Source organism: Alligator mississippiensis, chromosome 1 (assembly GCF_030867095.1).
Source record: "Alligator mississippiensis isolate rAllMis1 chromosome 1, rAllMis1, whole genome shotgun sequence".
Lineage (NCBI taxonomy): Eukaryota > Metazoa > Chordata > Crocodylia > Alligatoridae > Alligator > Alligator mississippiensis.
Genome location: NC_081824.1, coordinates 47,798,784 through 47,818,662, shown reverse-complemented (window position 1 = coordinate 47,818,662; position 19,879 = coordinate 47,798,784).

Below are 19,879 nucleotides of genomic sequence, written 5' to 3'. Positions count from 1 at the left end.
CTTTCTTTTTTGACTCCAGAAAATGACTTTCTCGCTCCTGTTGCAAAGCACTCAGAAGGACCTCAACAGGGCAGCATGTTTTTAAAAGTATGGATTCCTATGTGCCATCTGCTTATTCTACAAATCATGTTAACACTGTTCTCAGAGGTGGCAGATGACAGAACAAGGAGCAATGGGCTCAAGTTGCAGCAGGGGAAGTTTAGGTTAGATAATAGGTGTCTGGCATCCCAGGGCACCCTGGAAAGGATCTCAGGGCACCCCAGGGTACCACAGCAACCTGGTTGAGAATCACTGCTCTAGCATGGGGGATTTGATCCTGATGGCTCTCTGGGCATAAACACAATTCAGTTGAATCACAACAATTATTGCTCCTGCCTTCCCAAGTGTGGCATTCAGTTGTTGTACACCAAGCCTCTGTTAGCAACATTCTACACATTTCTTTTCTTAAAATCATAGGGTTGGGAGGGACCTCAGGAGGTCATTTAGTCCTACCATCCCAACTATATCATCCCAGCCAAGGCTTTCTCTAGCTTGGTCTTAAAAACTTTGAAGGATGGAGGTTCCACAACCTATCTGGGTAACCTGTTACAATGCTTCACTCCCCTTCTCAAGAGATGACTTCTAATATGTAACCTAAACTTCTCATGCTGCAACTTGAGACCATTACTCCTTGTTCTGTCATTTGCCACCACTGAGAACAGTCTAGCACTATCCTCTTTGGAACCCCCTTCAGGTAGATGAAAGCTGCTGTTAATATGAATGAGCTAAACCTAAAGGGTACTAAAAGAAGTAATGGTTTGTTGTCCCTGAAGCACTCTACAGCAGTGCACTAACAGAAGTGCATTTTAAAAATGCCAGATCACACGACAGTCTGAACACTGATTATGTGGGAGCTCACACAAAGGTTCTCCAAAGTAAAGCAGCATCCAAAGGGCACCTAGGGGAATTAGACACTTCTATTTAGCCTAATGAGAGCTGGATTTCTAACTCTTTAAGTCACATCTACACAAGGAACTTTCTGCATCCAGCAGCAGTGCCCACAAGTACATTAAGCTGCTTTAGCGGCTTGCCTCCCAATGCAGAAGCAGTTCTTTGTTATTTTCTTCAGGGTAGCTCATTAACAGCACTGGTTAATTTGTCCTCAGGATAATTAGCTGATCCGCAGAGCCATGCAGACCCAGCTACATTAGGAGGCAGCATGGAGCAGCTTGGTGAGCTGGAGGTTGCTATTTGTCCACTTTACAGGCATAGCTTTAGCTTAGGATAGGTCTATACTGCTTCTATAGCACTCCAATACACATGAAGAGCAGGAACAGGTAAGCAGGGGCTTCCAGGGGAACAGTATAGTCATGCCCCTTGGCTCCTTTGATAACCTCAACCAAAGACTGTGTCCTTCAGATTTCATTTCTTGAACTTCATAATGTTTGGGAATTCTTCCATTAGAAGAAGTAACTAGAACCTGAAGCAAGTATTCTTATTAGGTTACATGATTTTATTCCTGTTTTTTGGCATTCCATTTATTGCCTTCATCAGCATTGAGCTTTTGTGATCAAACAGCCATTTGATATTAGCTGTGCAGCTTCTGAGTGGAAACCAGAACTGCTCTCCTTGGACCACAAGTCTCTCATGAAAAGAAAATGAGATTTGTAGTATATTTGGAAACAGATATAGAACACCTGAGGGAAGGCATCCCTTAAAATGCTCATTGAAAACAGATTCTTAAACTAAACTCTTCAGCCCTTGTGCAGCTTTTATGCTGCAGTCTGAGAATTGTGGCTCTTGAAAAGTGCTGTAAAATAAAGGGTGGATTGTATTAGGCAGAACCATGCCGTTCTACTTAGAGCTCCAGAGCAGAACAAACACACTCTCCGCCTGCACTGTAAGCCCTAAAGAGCAACTCAGCCCCCAGTTCTACAGGATTTTTCATAGGAATGTGTGAGTCCTGGCAAACTATCTGTCTATATTTCATTTACCTTGTCAGGTGCAGAAAGTACCCTTCATTTCCTTTCCCAGCCTGCTGTGTAATATTCCTGAATCCTGTTAAACCATTGCTGTATTTTTCATCACAGGTGATTAGTGCTAGCGGTAGACTTGGCAAACCTGACCTAGATAATAAGGTCAGTTTGCCAAACAGTTTCTCTTCTTAGGAACTTTCTCCTGTGCTAGCAATACTCTTGCTGCTGATGCCAAAGCAACAAGGAAAAATAGCAAGCTGCCCGATTCAAATACAGAGAGGGTTTAAGAGCAGGAGACTGGGGAGCTGTTGGGAGAAGAACACTAGGAGTTTGGAGAAGAGAGAATGGAGGCAGGACAGAAACAGGAGGTAGGAGCTGGGGTCTGAAGAACAGGAACAGAAGATGGAGTATATAGGAGGGAAGCAAGAGAGGATCTGGGGTTGGGAATGAGGGAAAGAACCTCAGGGAATATTCAGAGATGAAGAAGGGGTCAGGAATTTAATGGGAAAAGAAGCTGGTGTAGGGGAAAGCAGAAGACAAGAAAAAATGGGAAGGGAAAAAGTTTGAGCATGTAGAGTTTAGGAATAGAAAGTGAGACAGGGATTGGGGGGTCGGGGAGAGAAAAAGAGAAACAGGATGAGGAAAGACAGGGATGGAAGATTGCATTCATTGAAACATATTCCCCAGAAGAACTTAGAGCTTGATTCTTAATATTCCCTTTACTGTTAGAAAACAACTGTGAAATGTTATGGGCTTCCCTTTAGTAGTAGGAGGATAACTGCCTTCTACTCTGTTAGGTCAAGTTTCTGCTATCGGTCCCCAAGTTCTAACCCTATCATTGGCCCATTTGTTATCCCAGCTGATATCTTCACACTATGGAACTCTTGCTTGTATAGTTAGGGTTTTGTGGGGTTTTTTTAAACACTAAGTTGCATGCAAAATTGATATTAAAAGAAAGAAAAGTCAAGCAATCTAAAGTTGACATATTAAAGTACAGAAGTAAAATCTGTGCAAATGTAATGTAGACCTACAGAAGATGTTTAATTTAAACCTACAATTAATTATTACTGAAAAGTCATATTCATGTTTATTTGTAAGCATAAAAGGAGAGGCTGGGTTAAGGAACTTCAGCATAACAGGCCCTTCCTACACAGGTATCAGAAAAAACATTCAACGAAAACTTCAGCCTCTACTCCAGATTTCAAGTTATATGTCTATTGTGGAAGAAATATCCCATGGAAAAACACTATACTTCAGCTATCATTTTGACCACAAAGTTTTACTCATTATGGTAGAGCTATAATTATAGCCTTGTGAATACAATACTACAGATAATGGCTTGTCAGTATTTTTCCTTCATAAACCCTAATTTGAGGTTTATAATCTTGTGAAATATAAATACAGTAATTCTGGCTGAAACTCTCAAAAAGACAGACTCTCGACCCAACAGAATTTTTTTTTTTTTTTTGCCTTTACAAATTCAAATACAATTGTTTTGTTCACAGTGACTGACGCTGTGTGATCACCCGCTTATGTCCTGTCCACAGGGTACTCATTCAGCTGCAATTTTGTATCAACCTGAAGTACAGATATAAATAACACAGGTCAGGATGTACCCACAGCTGTGCTAGTATAAAAAAAAGGCATGCATGTCCTATGTACCTTTCCATCTAACTATTTGTATCAGTGTATTCTGGGAAAATGTAAGCAACTATCCCATAGTACATTAGCATAAAACAAGGTTACCTGAATCACATGCTTTAGAAGTATCTGTAGCACCTGATGCAATGAACTCTGGCTTGTCCTACTACAGAGTTCTGAGGAAGAAGGCCATCAGTTCAATTAAGAGGACCTATCCATAATGCATAGACACACACAAAAGTGTGCTGATCCAAGAAAACAACCACATGTTAACCTGAGCTTCTGACAGGAGCAAAGACTTGTTAGCTATCATCATTTCACCATACTAGGAGCTAGGCATGCTCAGCTTCCAGAAAAAGGCATTTAAAGAGGGGACATGATAGCAGTCTTCAAATACCTGAAGGGTTGCCATAAAGAAGATGAAAAGTACCTTTTTCTCTTGCTGCAGGGAAGAGAATGCAGACCAATGGTCTGATGTTGCAGCAAACAGCAAGCTATTCTTTTACCAGCTAATAAAGCACCTGGCCCAGATGCCTTCAACAGAATCAAAATTTCAATCCTTATGTTTAGGGCCAGATATTAAACTGTAAGACAGACACAAAGGACCCTTTGTTCTACCCCAGTTTCTGGACTTTCTTGTATAAGGCTGGATCTGTGCCACAGTTTTAAGCATGTTTAAATCTACTCTAAATCATACCAGCTTCCAGTGGCTCTATGGGCTGTTGAAGCACTGACAGATTTCTGGGACACAGGGAGTTGTTGTTTTTTTTTCAGATAAAGCTACTGGATGTATTCATGCATAATGAATAGCATTTCCTAGATTCTGGAGACAACAGGATACAACTTACCCATGTAATGTAACAAGGAATTGTTCTGTACTCTACATAATTATTTAAAAATAAAACTGATTTTAAAAGTGTTTTATTTATATCAAAGTATAAAATTAGGCCACAACATCACAGTTCATGTTTCAGTGTTTCATGGATTCTTGCATAAACATTGCTTTCTATCATTTGTATTCTTGAGCACTTCGGGTGTTTATAGATGTGCTTGTTCATGTTCTAATTAGAACGCTTCAGTGATGCCTCACCGTATTGTGTATTAAGCCTCCATGCATTTCAAAATGGCTGTGGTAATAAGAACATGTAGGTCAGGGTCTTGTCAGGGTTTTTGTTTGTTTGTTTTGTGTTGGGTTTTTTTTGGAAGTTTTACATAAAATGAAGAACTGTGAGACTTGAAATGGAGTCAGGAAACTATTGGCTCTGTAAAATGTAGTAAATAGCTAATGAATACCATGTGTTACCATGATTAATTTTTAGCATAAGTGCCAATTATGAATTTGGTTTGTCAGCAGTTGGCTGGGGCTTTGAGATAACTGATCAATTAACTGACTCACTTAGATCTATAACCCTATTTAGACTTAAAAACAAAAAATTATATTGGTATTTGAATGCATTAAAATGCACAGATTTTGCCTGCCTGTCTTCAAAATGGATACAAACTGGTTGTGGGCCATATAATCTTGTCTGTGTGAAACATGATTTATAGTGGTAACAGCCATAGAGATGTTGTGCAATGCCTTGGGCCAGGGGTGGGCAACATGTGGTACACAGCAGGGAGGGTGAGAAGCAGAGAGCAGTTGATCAGGGCAGCTGAAGGGAATTGGAGTGGCACTCATGGAAGGGATATGGGTTTTAATCTGTGGCATGCTTGCCAAAAAGGTTGGCCTGCACTATTTTAGGCTAACCTTTTACAAACTAAACAGGGCCAGCTAAACATACAAGGAGAATCCAAGGTAGACCTACAAATACAACATGTGGAGTTATTGTTTCAAGAGATATCATTCTTTCTGAGTCAATACAAAATCATTTCCTCCTTTGGGAGTTGCCAGCTCTGGATGCAAGGGAGAAATGGAGGTAACTGTGGCAAGTTAAAACTTATAGCTGTATAAGATTCACTGGCACTCATACTGAGTTATTATTTATAGTCTGCCTACATAGATTTGCCCCCCCCCCCCCCGCTTCCCTATTTTTAATTGGATAAGGCACTGATCATCTCCTTTCTAAACTGTTGTGCATGATCATTAAATAATTGCCATGCTCTTTTCCAAGGTGACTTTAATGACTAAAATACATTATTAGCAGCAATAATTTCTAGAAAGCCTTGTCAATTTGGGATCTTTTCAAGGAAGCACTATATAAATACGAGGCATCATTATTATTAGAAAAGAAACACAGCTGGAATAATTTCTCTTTGAAGCTTGGGCAAAATAGAACCTAACAGAACCTAGATCCAATTTCTAATTTAGAAAGCTTGCTAAATGCTCCATTTCCTTGCACTTCCTAATTCTTCGTGCAAGAAGCCCAATGGCTAATGTAAATACCATCATCATCTAACTGGAAATAGTCATTTAAGCACCAAACCTGCAAACACTTATGTATAATTTTACTTGGCTTAGGTGAGACTATTCACCTGAGTGAAGGCATACAATGTGCCTAACTGGTTGCATGGTTAGGGTTTAGTTTTGAAAGGTATTTGGCAAGGTATTTAAATGCCTTCACTGCATACCTAGAGGAGACAATCATTTGGTTTTCACTGTGGAAGATGCCAGCAAGCTAAGGATACAATATATTAAGTTTGCTTCTCCAAGAAAAAGAGTTATTTGAATATTTTTGTTAATTATCTTTCTAATCCAGGCATTTAAGATCTGTAAATGTAGTGTACTCACATGGAAAATCAAGAAAGAGATCAAGATTTTTTAAAATAAAAATGCAGTCCTAACTGGGTTTGAACCACACAGCTTTGAAGTATTAAGCCAGTATTTTACTCTCCAGACTAAACAAAATTTTCTGAACATATACATGGGAATTTCAAGGTGGTGTTATAGTCAGTAGAAGGAGCCTGTGTCATTCCTTGGATTCACTAGAAACACACCAGGAACTTAAGAGAAAACAACGTTAAATTTCAATCAGTGGTGACTGAGTTCAATTTGGAGCCCATGTTTCAAACCTGCATGCAGTCTCTGGAGAGAAGAGTTAAATGGACTTACACTGGCCTGCTGCACAGGCTTCTGATCATGCTATGGGTAAAGAAACACAACAAATGATCACATGCTCTACATTTGGATCCCAAAGGGATACAAAATGGTATGTGTGTATGTCCCAGCTGCAGAAAGGACAGTTTACTAGACAGGTCCTTACTGAAGGCTTCATTAAGTTCACTCGGGACTCTGTACTTATTTGCTTTTCTAATACCAGTGCTTGTACCTGAACTCTTAGTCACTGCCATATTTCATAACCCTAACACTAAACACATCCCAATTTTTTGCACTAAAAACTCAGGTGAACTGTATTTTCTTTCTGTAACTCAACACATAACAAAAACTCATTGAGCTGCTGCTTTTATTAAAAGAAAACAAACCCTCATCTCTGCTGTTGTGTGCCTCTAGTTAGAAAATGGTGGGATGTATTTGGGCTTAAATCTAGCTTAAGGTTAATCTTTATTTCTCCTTTTAAGGTTTAATATTCATGCATTATATAGAAGATGGATGTTCCTTACACAGAATATGTGTTGTTATCTAGTGTACCATGATATACTTACTGAGAACATTTTAATAAATAAACCACAGGCTTGAACCCCTGAACCCTTCTAAAACAGCTGATTCCCATGCAGAGTTCAGGAGTTTTTATAGATGGATACTATGTTCTCATGAGAATTTTATTAGCGCTCATAGACTCAAGATTGACTAGCAAGAGAATTTATGAGGTTACATGGGAATGATTGCATCTTTCATTACAACACCCTGAGTTTATAAGATGCTTCTTTATACTAATATTAAATAGAGGAGTTTTAACACAACATTTAATGAAATCTCTAATATTATTAATGATTTCTCAGCAAGTCAGCACAGCTGGTTATTTTTATTTAAATCTCTTTAGATAGCTAGTGGTGAATAACAGCACAGCCTGTTGTATATTTTTCTTATCTAGTATATTGTTTACTCTTGAATACTCTCTAACATTCCTTCTTGATGTTATGTTTAAATTTAGAAGAATGTTTGTATTTTGAAGTGCTGTAGATGCTCTTTATCCCACTTGAAATTTAACTTAACATGTTATTTTGCATTATGAAATTCAGCTGGAAATCTGCCTAAGCCAAGAACTGAGGTCTGTAGCAGTGAGCAAGAGAGGAAGTGGTCTAAGCAAGACTCCCTTCTGGGGATATTCCAAATTTTCATTACATTATGTATACTAATGATTAGCACAAAAGGCTGAGAGACAAAAAGGACAAAGTTCTAACCCAATGACTCATGATATGGCCTTCAGCAAGATACTTGACCTTGTAATTCAGCTATTTTAGCTCTAAATTGGGTAAAAACAGGAACTGGAGCCAGCATTCAGGAAAAGTTTTGTGCCTCTAAAATATCAAAGAATTCATTGGATTGGAAACTGCTAGATTTTCCACCAAGCCTGATACATGAATGGGCCAAATGGCATTTTGGTTTAATATAGATTGTATCATTTCAGGTTGATCAAACATCCAGGGAAAACCCAGAACATGGACATCTTTACATTTGGCTTCTGCTTTGAAACCATAACATCAGTGAAAAAACATGTCAGCTTTGAGGTTAGTTTTTCTGAAAGGAATGTTGGCTTCCCTGTCTTTCCACCATCTCTCCTGCAAGGATGAGAAAAAGTTGCAGGACACTAGAGGGAATCAAATTAGTCAGGACTGGGCCTATAGGAATGCCACCTAATTTAGTATACAACATTCATCCCCCTGCATCAATACTTAAGTAATGTCTCAGCGTGGCACTAGGAGGGTATGGCCACATACATTTAGAGAAATTTCAGAAGAGAAGCAACTGTTACATTATAATTGTTACATGTGGACAAACATAGAAAAACTACTACAGCTTTAATGCTGGATGAAGAAGTGTTAAAGTTGGAGTAGTTTTGTTACATTGTACTGTTTCCATCTTGTCAATACACAAATATTAGAATGTAACAGTGGCTGTTTATTGAAACATTCCCCTTCTGAAATGGTCCAGATGCCTCTGAGTCCATAAAGGTGTTATATTTTCAAGGTGCTGACCAATAGTGGTGCCTAAAGGTGCCAAAGCACTTTTTGCAAATATGAGTTCATCTTTGGGTCTTGGCCACCTCTAATCATTTAAGAACACTCCATCTCCTTCAATTCTTCCTGCAGTTTCAACTGCATATAGTATTTCCTGTTCCTATACTAAACAACTATTGCACTCCACCTTAGAAATGGCTGCATTTCAGTTATGAGTATTTATGTATTTGAGGTTCTTTTGGATGAACAGTGCTATATAAATATATCAAGAACACCTCTATAAATTATATTTCCTCACTTTTTCATTTCAGTCCCAGACCTTCCCCTATCTAATCTAATTGAAGATGAGAGTGAGCCCCTTAATCTTAAAGTGGCATAAATGATGTATCCAATTTTTATCCAGTAACAGGAAAAAGGCCAGCAGGATCTGATTGACTACATGACTCTCTCAAGGCCTTAATGCTTCATTCACAAGAACTACACACAGAAGGCCAAACTGATCCATAGTATTTTTCTGCTGATTTAACAGGGCCACATTTAAACCAAAAAAGGAGTTAACCAGGCATAAAGGTGGAAACAACATAAATCATTCTCAGTACCTCCAATCTTTAGCATCTTAGTACAGAAAAAAAATGGCAAGCCAGATACTTCTGGGAAAGTCGGCATATTTCCAAACAGTTATGCAAAACAACCTGGACCATGACTGTTGCACCTGGAAAGAAAATCATCCCAAAGCTAACATGTTATGGTTCCCAAAAAGATTAAAATAGTGAGAAAGAATATGTAGATAGCACAAAGCGTGGAAATTATTAAGCAAAGAAGTGCAGCTTTGGCAATATGCTGGCAGAAAACCAAACTAAAAAAATGTTAGTCATTAAATCAAAAGTTTGGAATGTAGCTTCACAGACAAATTTCTCTTCTGAATTCATCTTTTGTGTCTTGTGTAGTCAAATGAATTTTTCTTTTTGTTTGACAAAGGAAATTTTGTCAGGATTTTTCCTAATTCCAGGATTTTTCTTCCTCCATTATGCAACTATAATCCATTTGCAGCTGGAGTTAATGCTGCATCATATTAAGATAATATGAGCATTTCCTTTACCAAATGGCATTCCTGTAAAAGGAAGAAAGATATGGGACAATGTTTATTGTCAAAGCACTCAGCCTTTGGATCTGATATTTTAGTGAAAATTTTCTTAGCTTTTCTGTGTTCTTAGGCCAGGACTTTTCCTCTGTTTAATTGGCTTCATTCAGCCTACTGGAAAAAAAAAGACGGTATCTATTTATTTATTAGGTCTATATGCTATCCTTCCCATCAAAGGCTCAGGAGCTGGCCCACATTACTTCTCATCATGGAGTAAGAGCAGGCCTAAGGTTAGTTACTTGAGAGCAGCTAAGCCATAATTAAGTACCTGTTCCCAGTCACTTTTGGCTACATAAGAATTTACAGCTGTTCCAGTAAGCCCCTGTTTAATTACCATGGCAAGGACTTACCACACTTCAGCTGCTGCACAGTAGTCTCTCAATGAAACAGGACTAAATTGCTTTAGTTCAGCTTTCCCTTATCTTGGAATAATTATCCCTATGCCCAAAATTACTGAGGGCAGAAATTTGCCATGCTTCTGTGATAGCTGTTTGGGTGTCTGCTCTAACAAGGGCTTAGGCCAGAGCTCTTGTCGTCTCCAGATTTGTCATCAGGTTTTAACTGGTATATTTTGCAAACAGCGTAGCTGAACTGTGAGATCAGCAGAGAAACACCATTGCCACCAACCACATAGTAATGAGATGTACAAAGATTAGTATAAATTAGTTAAATATTCAGCAGATTTTAAATACAAGAAACTAAATTCTGTTGCTAAAATTGTATCATCAATTCACATTTCATTCTATATTTTGCCTAGTAAAATATATTAAACTTATGCCTGTGTGGCCAAAGAGTGACTCAGTGACACTCATCACTTTTTTCCTTCTGGGCATAGACATTCATCAGTGCTCACATATCAGATTTCTGAATAAAGCAAATCAGTTGCTTTCCACTAACAATCCAAGGAAAAATCTATCAGTGCTTTTCACTGGAAAAATGGAGCCCTATGGGAGTAGGAACATCGCCTGCCAAGAAAAGAGGCTGGATGTGTGCTAAAGAGACTCTTCAATAAAATACAATATACCAGTACTATAATCTGCAATGAAAGGGCAAGGCACCCCAGAGCATGTTACTTCAAATTTGGGATGCCAAAAAATAACTACACAAAATGAAGTGAACACAACTATTTAAAGGCAAGAGCCCTGTGCCTCAGTGGGGGAAGATCCTGTTTCTTTAGCTCTCTTGATAGTGTTGCTAAAGACCTGATTATGGAAAGACTCACAAAGAAAAGCGAGACATCTTCCAAAATGAAAGGAATAAATTAAGAAGAACTTCTTGAATGGAAACTTAATTAAAGAAATGGAAGAAGGAATCCCTTTTTCATGTTCAGCAGTGGTTCCCAAACTTTTTCCAGTTGTCAAGTCACTTAGATCACCTCAAACAGTTACTGCTGGTTTTATGCCTCCAGTTAACAGGTACAGGGATTTAATATGCCTCAGTTACTGTGTGGTAACTGTGGTAAAAACTACAGCAGAGCAGCTTTCCCTCATATAAAACGGTTACATTTCCCTCTGTTTACTGCAAATAGGAGCAGACATGCAAAGAATTTTCACAGAGGCATGGTAAATTTTTGCCCCCATTACCTATTAAATGTGGGCATAGGGATAATTATTCCAAGATAAGTGAAAGCTGAACTAAAGCAATTTAGTCCTGTTTCATTCAGAGACTGCTACAGTGGAGCAGCTGAGGCATGGTAAGTCCTTACCATGGTAATTACACAAGGACTTATTGGAACAGCCATAATTTCTTATGAATCCAAAAGTGACAGGAAACAGGTTCTTAATTATGGCTTAACTACGCTGCAGTAACTAACCGTGGGCTCACTTTTACCCCACAATAAGAAGTAACGTAGGACAGCTTACCTTGAAAAAAATTGGGTTAACTGGTTGTGGTTCAGCTTTCACTTAATGCAGGGTAGCTAGAGTACAGGCAGAGTATTACTGTGAAAACATTGAGCTGTGGTAAGTAAAAATAATTTAGGTTGTTCAGGCTAATTGCAGGTTCAGAGGAACCAAGAGCTTGGTGGGGCTTGTGACCCTAATCAGAACTGCTGCAATGCCATCTGGACCACATCCACACCACTGTGGATATTTGGTTCCCCGAGGACAACAAGCAGTGGGACACCTTGTCCCGCAGTTTGTTGTCCCTGGGCAATGCCTCTGCCAGATGCCCTCGGGGCCATGGCAGGTTACCCCAGGTGAGGTATGGGAGGCTGTACCCAGCAGCCTTACCTGGGGTCCTGGGGGGCTCCCGGGGCTGTAGCCACAGTGATCCTGCCATTTGGATCCTGGCCGGCAGCCAGAGTATGGTGTCTCCAGCCAGTCAGGCTCTGGTTTCCAGTGGCGTGCGCTGCCCCTGTGTGCACTGCTCCACATTTTTATCTTTTTTGCATGGGTTTTTTGACCCCTGGAGATCCAGAGGTTCAAAAAGAAAAAACCCTACACTACTCCCTTGCAGCACAGAGAACAGCTGAATGTGTAGTGTATGTGGTGCTGCAGATGTGTCTGCAGCACCACATACCACATGGCCTCACTCATCTGGATACCACCTTGGTGTTGTTAGTTTAGGAACAGGTTACTGTTGCTGTGAAATGGCCTACGAATCTTTTCACTCTTGCCCCTCTCAGCCTACAGAAGGAAAATACATGGAAACATTTGCTTTCAAAATTACAGGAACAGTGGGAGAGGGTTTTTTCCATCATCACCTTAATAAGACATTCTAGGTTATAATATTTTTATAGGAAGCAAAATAATAGCGAAATCTGAGCTCCAGGTTTTGGAGGAAACATGGAAATATGTATGGATATTTGTAAAATTCATGTTTTTACTAAGTTGTGGCATAGGAGCATTTTTAAATTTCCCAGCTATAAGACACTTATGTCTTAAAAGGTCAGACTCATTATAATACTCTTTAAGTTTACAAAATGTTGATTAAATATATTTGAAAAATATAGTATGACAAAACCTATTTCTATTGGCACATTCATGTAATTCATCTATCTTTTCAGAATGTTTTTGTTGGCATTTTCAGTCATATTTGGCTTCATTTTTATGAACTTTTAACTGCTGCATAGTGGCTTTCCAGTACACAAAAATCAAAAGCAGTTAAAGCTCTGCAGATTTAAGGGGAACAGACAGACTGGAAATGCTGATCGGTGTTTTACAGACTGAAGTGTGAAATAATGAGATATGATTATTTCTTACTAAGGCTAGTATAATAAGAAATATGTTCATTTGGCTTTGAAGTCAGCAGCAAAGCAGAACATTGACAGACATTGAAAAATGGTGGAAATTCATAATATTTTTCTGTGTACATTTTTGTGTACTTTTTAATTAACTTGAAAATTTTCCCATTCTCGATGCTCCTCTTCCTAGTCCACTATTATTAATAGCAATAGTATTGTGACAGCACAAGAGGCTGTAACAGGTCAGAGCCCTGTATTCTAGGTATTATGCAAATGCGTGTTAACACGCAATCCTCGTCTCCCATCATTTACAGTCTAAAAGACCAGCAGTAAACAACTGCAGGGTAGGAGAAAGAATGAGAAAGTAATGGTTTCTATAGATGGAAATTAAGCAGAAAAATGAGGCACATAAAAGACTTACAAAGCATTCCCTTCATCATAAAAAGACTTTTTGTTTTCAATCTTTAGTCTTTCCAGGATGAATATACTTGGGGGGCAGGGGCATTGGCAAGGTCTTCCTGCACATTCAAAAACCATGTATACTGTATACACACTAAAGTCTAACTCCTCTGTTTAGATGTATCATTTAGAGAGAGAGAGAAAAAACAGTTCAGGGCTCTGTATGAACCAAGTTGTATCAGTTCTAGCAATGGTTAGACTAATAACTACTTTATGGGACAGTATGTTTCTCCATACTAAATGTTCTTCATCTCATGAGGAAATTGACCATTTTCCACCACTTCTCTTCATCCTCATGCTCCTCAGTTGTTGCCCAGCCAATCTTGTAGTACTCCTGCAGCCTGTTCTTGCTCACTGATAATAATGTACGTGGATTCCACATGAAGGAAACAACTGGGAAAGGATGTCGACAAATTAGAGAGTCCAGCGGAGGGCAACAAAAGTGGTTTGGAGACTGGGGGAACTGGGCTTATTTAGTCTAAAGAAGAGGAGACCGAGAGTAGACTTAATAGCAGCCTTCAACTACCTGAAGGAGGGTTCAAAAGAGGATGAAGCTAGGCTATTCTCAGTGGTGGCAGATGACAGAACAAGGAGCAATGGTGTCAAGTTGCAGGAAGGGACATTTAGGTTAGATATTGGGAAGAATTTTCTCATGAGGTGGGTAGTAAAACTCTGGAACAGGTTACCCAGGGAGGTGGTAGAAGCTTCATCCTTGGGGGTGTTCAAAACCTGGCTAGACAAAGTCTTGGCTGGGATGATCCAGTTGGGGTGGTCCTGCGTTGAGCAGGGGGTTGGACTAGATGACCTCCTGAGATCCCTACAAACTCTAACTTTCTATGAGTCTATGAAATAGTCAGTTAAGGGAAGCCTATGAAAGTTCTGGAGTAAAGACTTGCTGAAGTATTTTAGCTTTGATGTGAGAAAGTATAAAATTAAATAAAATAACTTCTTTGTTACTGCAATTTTAACCTAGTTTAATTGTTACATTGACCCTGCTTTGGTATGCAAGTGGATTTCAATATTTTAAAGTTTGTATGAGTGTGGCCACAATGTTTTCAGGACTACATATGAACTCTTGGTCCCACTGAAGTCAGTGGAAGCTTTTTCATGTCATTCAACGGGGCCTCACGTCCTTAGCATAATATACAAAAGATTACAAGCACTACTCCTGATGTTGTTACTGGACGTTAGGAACTGGAATATCTATACATTGGTTTAAAAGGTCAGTTCTGTTAGATGATATGATGAAAAGCATGAAGAACCATGCATTAGGCTATAGAGTAATGCCTGTAGCACAGTTGTACTGGCTGGAAGCCACAGCAGGCAAGTATACTTGGCAAAGAGACTTAAGATAGTGGGAGAAAAGAATCAGCCATCCTTCTATAAAAAACAGATCTGCCTGATTCAAAATGTTGACATTTTATTCCATCTTAACCATGAAAATGTGTTACATACCTTTTTGGCTTCTTGCAGATCACCTGCAGGATGTTATGTAACCTCCCCCCCCCCACAATCCCATTGTTTATAACACACACACAGCTATAATAAAGCATGAGGCATATTAAAAGAAGCAATATGATTCAGTGAATAAGTGAAGACTTAGGAAACAGGAGACTGGTTCTAGGTGTGGTGCCAGCAATGCCCTGCTGCATAGTTTTTCACAAGTTTCTTTTTCTGTACCAGAGTTTTTCCCATTTATAAAATATTCCCCCTTTTTTAAAACTTTGGGATCTACAGATCAGTGTCATAACTAAGGATAGTAGCAGGGCACAAGTTCTGAGTGCTGGGGGGCACAAAAATAACAGCTGCCGCTACTGCCAGCCAGCAACAGTGGCATTGGTACCAAGCTGCCCATTGCTGCTTCTCCATGAATCTCTGTCTTTCATTGTAGAATTGTGCAGCTATACCTCTGCTACAAATGGAAAAGGTGATGTTATTAAAAGTGATCAATGCTAAACTGACAACAGAAGGTGAGCTTTAGAGCCAAACGGCCCTAAAAAGATGGAATCAATTCCTTATTCCATTAGAACAGGTATGCAGGTTTTCTGTCCTTAAGGATTGTCTAATCCTTCCTTTAAAAAGCTTCTCAGTCACTAATTAATGTTGCCTGAATTTTTAGTATGAGTGCTATGCAAATGGCCCTTTTAAGAATATATTGAACATGTCCAGGTGGATTTATAACTGATATCCCCTGGGAGTGTCACAGCAGAGTGGGGTTATCCAACAGCAAACATGTTATATAAATAACTAGAAACAGCAGGTGGTTTTATGATGAAAGAGCTGTATTGTGTTTATACAGGCTGGATGGAAAGCCATTCTTACTATCTGTGTTCTGCACCTACATCCTTATTTGCAATTTCATCTTTATTCAGCTTGCATGTTCACTTATCAGGATAGTGGTCACTAACACAGGCGTAAGCAGGCAACATTTGACTCTTGCTAGTGGGGAAATGCAGAATTCTTGTTTAGTGCAAAAACATCAGCTCCATAATTGGCTAGAGTGTCGCACCCAAAGAGTCGTGGTGGATGGGTTGGTCTCGACCTGGAAGGGTGTGGGCAGTGGGGTCCCGCAGGGCTTGGTCCTTGGACCGATACTCTTTAATGTCTTCATCAGCGACTTGGACGAGGGAGTCAAATGTACTCTGTCCAAGTTTGCAGATGACACAAAGCTATGAGGAGAAGTGGACACGCCGGAGGGCAGGGAACAGCTGCAGGCAGACCTGGACAGGTTGGACAAGTGGGCAGAAAACAACAGGATGCAGTTCAACAAGGAGAAATGCAAAGTGCTGCACCGAGGGAGGAAAAATGTCCAGCACGCCTACAGCCTAGGGAATGACCTGCTGGGTGGCACAGAGGTGGAAAGGGATCTTGGAGTCCTAGTGGACTCCAAGATGAACATGAGCCGGCAGTGTGACGAAGCCATCAGAAAAGCCAATGGCACTTTATCGTGCATCAGCAGATGCATGACGAATAGGTCCAGGGAGGTGATACTTCTCCTCTATCGGGCGCTGGTCAGACCGCAGTTGGAGTACTGTGTGCAATTCTGGGCACCACACTTCAAGAAGGATGCGGAAAACCTGGAGAGGGTCCAGAGAAGGGCAACTCATATGGTCAAGGGCCTGCAGACCAAGCCTTACGAGGAGACACTAGAGAAACTGGACCTTTTCAGCCTCCGCAAGAGAAGGCTGAGAGGCGACCTTGTGGCTGCCTTTAAGTTCATCACGGGGGCACAGAAGGGAATTGGTGAGTATTTATTCACCAAGGCGCCCCCGGGGGTTACAAGAAACAATGGCCACAAGCTAGCAGAGAGCAGATTTATTTTGGACATTAGGAAGAACTTCTTCACAGTTCGAGTGGCCAAGGTCTGGAACGGGCTCCCAAGGGAGGTGGTGCTCTCCCCTACCCTGGGGGTCTTCAAGAGGAGGTTAGATGAGTATCTAGCTGGGGTCATCTAGACCCAGCACTCTTTCCTGCCTATGCAGGGGGTCGGACTCGATGATCTATTGAGGTCCCTTCCGACCCTAACATCTATGAATCTATGAATCTATAACCAATCCCCACAACTACTAGATTCCCAGACCCACTCCCGTTCCAGACATGCTGCTGTTGTACTTGTACATCTTCTCATTGACTCAGAATGCAGAGATGGGACACTGTGCTTTTCATCTGGGTATCATACAGCATTCCTCATCAGAGTATTAGAACAATTCTCACCTGTTAATTAATCTTCACAGTGGTCTTGCAAGTGAACAAGTGTTAAGCCCAGTCTGCAAAGGAAGAACCAAAGCACAATCCAAATCCAATAAAGGATTTCCTTGAGAACAAAATTGAGTACCTTTGTGAAAATCCCTGTCCAGCTGCCACCTAACTCCAGAGCACCTGAAATCCCCTTGTACTGCAGTTTTTGACCTGGAAATCCTGAGTAGCCTAGAAGTCATGTTTCAACACCGGTGCACTAAGCCCCGTGTTTTGACAGGGCTGAGTACCTTGATGTCTAGCTCATACCTAAACCTGATTGGGATCCACATCCAACTGTATAAACATAAGTAACAAATGTTTTGCCATCAAAGAAAAGGATACAAGCTGTTATGCTGCATGGTTCTGTGGAGACAGCAGCACAGCAAAACCACTTCAGTCTTAACCCAGCTTCCTTCAGGGTCCATGCTAGGAGATTTAGCTCACTTGTATCATCACGGAATCATGTGGATGTAACTGGTACAGCAGAGGACCTGATGTGCGCTCCCAAGCAGCCCCTCACCTCCACCTTTTAAAGCAACTAAGATGTGCATCCCCTGAAGGACTTGAACCAGTAGGAATTCTCACAGCACACCTCACACATGCTGGCTTCCCCAGGCTCTCGACAAATACAATGGTAGCTCCTGCTTTCTTTTAAGACTTAGCCAGTATAGGAGCTGCTGCTGTTTCTCTTTCATATAACAGTCTAAAGGTTAGAGCACTCATCCAGTAAATGAGAAGTCTCATCCAGTTTCCTCCTCAAGCTTGAAGGGATTATACTCGCATTTCTCATCTTCTAGGGCAGACCCCTAACCACCAAGTATATGCTACTGGGAAGAACAGGGAAGGCCCTCTCTACCCATGCTGTTGAAGTTGTGCCATAATAGAAAAAAGAGCCCAGGATTCATTTGGAGGTAGAGAGAAAGGGACCATGTAGCTTAGTGTTTAGGACACTCAAACTCTTGCTCCATGCCCAAGACTCTTTCCATATTTAACATTGGATAAAATATGGGGCATTTGGAAATCAATGGGAATTAGGTCTTTAATTATCTCTAAAAATCTGACCCTTTGCACCTCCATGTTCACTAGCTCTTGGCACTCAGGTGCCAGCCATTTTAGATCCCCTTTGAGCATCTCACGCATTACCATAAGGAGCCTAGAGGTTTAACTTTTGTGCAGATTCCAGCCCACAGCCAGGCACTTCAATATTGAGTCTGCCACTAAATGATTTACCCAAGATGGTACAGACAGTCTGCATCCTAGCCAGAAACTGAACCTAGGTCTCCTGAGCATGAGTCTTATTTAATAGGATGGTCTTATCCTTCCTCCATTTTCAAAGTTTCACAATCAGAAGTATATCTGGCACGTTATAAACAGGCAACAGCTTGTTGAGGCAAACATCCTACCATATTTACATGAACAGAAGGCAAAGCTGATTATAAGATGACCTCCAATAATTAGATTCTATATATCTGGGGTGGGCATATTATGTCCCATGGCCAGATCCAGCCCACCAAATGATTCTATTCAGCCCATGGCTGCTCCTTTGAAGAAGAATTGTATCCAACATCCATCTGCCTGACTTACGGCATCTCTTGCCCTTTTCCCTTCCCCATGCCATAGCTGGCTGCAGCAGCAGCAGCAGCAGCTCTGTCTCCCATGGCCAGGCAGCCACTCTCTTCCATGGTTTGTTCCACCCCGAGTGTATGCTCCAGACAGGGGATGCTGAGCTCCTGGACAGGCTTCTTCCTGGTGGGGCTATCTGTGCACAGCCCTGCCCTTACAGCTGTTCACAGACCCAAAAGCCCAGCCCCTGGTGAGAGTCAAAGTTCAGGTATGGTTGCCCCTGGTGTGGGGAGTGCGGGGGGAAGAGAGCCACAGGTTATCTGTGCTCTGTTGGGCTGGCACAGCTCCTGCCTGACCCCGAGTCCCCAGCACATAGCTAGGTTGGGCAGGAGCTGCACCAGCTCCACCCAATGGCCTAAAGCAGTGTGTGGGAACACAGTGTGGCATTGGCCTGGCCCAGCCATGTGCCAGGGACTTAGAACAAGGGAGTGAGTACAGGGAGAAGAGTGGAACACAGCACTGTACTAGCCAGGCTAAGCCCTGATAACCCATGGCTCCTGGTTCCCTTCTCCCTGCACCTCCTCCACTGCCACAAGTCCCTGGTATACAGCCAGGATGAGCCAGGCTTGTGCTGTGCTGTGTTCCCATGTGCCTTGGGCAACATGAGTGCAGCTGGTGTGGCTCCTGCCTGACCCAGCTACTGGCCAGGGACTTGGGGTGGGAAGGGAGAAGGGGGCTGAGAGCCACAGGTTATCTGGGCCCAGCCAGGCTGGTGCCGCACTGTGTTTCCCTTTTTTCCATGCACTCCCTCCTCTGCTCTGAGACCCCAGCATGTGGATGGGTCAGGCAGGAGCCATACCAGCTGCACCCATGTGGTACAAGGTGGCACATAGGAACACAGCGCATACCAGCTTGGTCTGGCCATGTGCCAGGGACATGGGGTGGAGAAGGATGTACAGGAAGAAGCAAGAAACAAAGGTTGGGTTCCCCTAACCCCGGGCTAGGCAATTTTTTGGGCTGAAATGCCACTTAGGGAGTTTTGGTGAACTGTTGTGGAAGTGGGGGATTCTGACCTGCAACAGTTTATCAAAACTCCATATGTGGCCCTCCAGGCCCAATAAT